The following is a 2358-nucleotide window of genomic DNA, read 5'->3' as shown; positions in this document are numbered from 1 at the left end:
CGTGCTGTTATCCTGTCCACTTTACTACTGAACTCATTTACCAAAATGAGTTTCATACAACATGGTAAACCTATGATGTGTGTACGTCCTTGTTTCTCTTTTAGAATGCAGACAAAATATTGGAGAACAATACCCCGTTATGCAATGGTAAAGGAAGTAATGCAGATAAGGTTCAAGATAGTGAGACATCCCTGTTGGTCTCCAAGAAAGCTAATAAAAACTATCTTGACGACAGTGAGAGAACCCAACAGTCCTGTCTTGATGTAGTGTTCGAGTTACTGGCCACTACTGCTGGCACAAGCTCTTCAAACTCGCTGCCTGAATCAGTTCGTCTTCTTGAGTCTCAACTTCAAGTCGAAAGACATCGATCAGATGTGCTGCGACAGGAAGCTGAAGGACTAAGGAAGTCCCTATAGAATTCAGATGCATACTTTCTGGTGCAACAGCAAGCGCTGGAGGATTTAAGCGCCAAACAAGAGAAACTTAATAAGCTTGCTAAGCATCTTGCCAGCATTATGGGTACCCAGGATATTGTTTCTTGAGATCTTCTGAAGTGGTTTCAGTTCTGGACTTGTTTTGTTGCGGTGTTTATTTGCGCTGGTCGCCAACTTTGACAACCAGTGTATATGATATGTTGCTTTGTTCCCTATATTTGCACTGGTGGCGAACTTTGATGCCCAGTGGATGTAATATGTGTAATAGTCGTGATAGCCTAGCGTTAGTTGCTTGCTCATTTATTTCCGTGTTGTCTTGTTTATTTGTTTGCTTGTAGTCAGTGCAGTTCTTTTTCCGCGGTTTGCTAGTGGCCGTAATAACCTATTTTTTAAAACTAGGCCACAATAAACATGGGCTACATATTTACTGTACTGACACTGGGCCTCCTACCGGCCATAGAAACAATGGGCCTTCTACGGGCCGTAGAAACAATGGGCCTTCTATGGGCCGTAGACACAATGAGCCTTCTACGGGCCGTATCATCAATGGGCCTTACATGGACCGTATGATCGATTGGCCAAACATGGGCCAATAACAGATCGCATTATGGCCATAAACGGGCTAGAGTTGGAATCATCCGTTCATGGGCCGACCATAACGGGCCATCGTTAATATGCCGTATCTGATGACGCTATAAAAACGGCCCAACGTATTAACGGGCCACAAACCGGCTGTAACAATGGGCTGAATTTGGCCCACAAGCAGAAAATGACAGTAACGGGTCATAAGTAACCGAATGCTGGAAATGAGTCCAAGAATAAATGGGCCCTGAGAAGGCCGAAAGATAACATGGGATGGAAACGGCCCACTGGAATAATGGGCCGTTAATGGGTATAAAGTGATACATTGTTCATTACGGGCCAGTTTCACCACGGGCTGTTAATGGGACAAGAGTTACAAAGGGCATCATATGGGCCGAAAGACGTCATGGGCCATACATGGGCCAGAAGTTAAAACGGGCTGGAATCATATTGGACGGCCCATATGACGTTACTGGGCCTAATTCGGATAGGTCGTAACGGGCCCTGGGTTAGCGGGCTATAAATGGGCTATATGCGAACAGGCCATTAACAGGCTTTCAGTGGGCCGACCCGCCACCTTTTGACCAAGTCAAACGGGCCTGCCTTTTCACAGGAATGGGCCTCTGTTGGGCCATGCCATGTGTCGACGTATCATAGGCGCCTTCGGTCCAATGAGTGGATGACATCTGTCCCGACGGTGAGCCGACACGTGTTTCCTCCAGCCAATGATGATTTTACGCGTGGAAAATCCCCATTGGTCGGGGCTATTAACGGGTTATCGGATCCAAAATCGGACCCGATAGCTTAACGGCGTTCCGTTACGGTGGATGCCACGTGTCGGTCACCCTTGACGAAAACACTTCTATGACGCGTGATTTATCGTCATGGAAGTGGACACTTCTGTGATGATAATTTTGGTAATGTCATGGAACACTTCTACGACAGCACATGTATGACTATCTTGATTCTGTCATAAAATCGTCATGGATGTACATGCATGAGAAAAAACGCGACCTACTATGACAAACATGTATCATCACGGAAGTGTATTTTTTTGTAGTGTTCTTGGGGAGCATTGTGCCTCCACACCGCTCCAACGGAGATGTACTTCCTCTCAAAGGGAAGGAACTTCGGTAACACATCCTCGTCTTCACTGTCTCTACTTGTGGTTATCTCTTACCTTTACTTTGTGCAGGCTTTACTTGTGTTGTACCCTTTGCTTGCTTGTGTTGTTTGTGTTGCTAGCATCATATTGGTTGCTCACCTAGTTGCATATCTAGACAACCTATTTGTTGCTAACCCTAATTTGTTAAGAAAAGCGAAAGATTGGTAGTTGCCTATT

Source organism: Triticum aestivum, chromosome 1B, assembly GCF_018294505.1.
Source record: "Triticum aestivum cultivar Chinese Spring chromosome 1B, IWGSC CS RefSeq v2.1, whole genome shotgun sequence".
NCBI classification, from domain to species: Eukaryota; Viridiplantae; Streptophyta; class Magnoliopsida; order Poales; family Poaceae; genus Triticum; species Triticum aestivum.
The sequence above is the reverse complement of the archived record's forward strand: the minus strand, read 5'-3'. Positions refer to the sequence as shown.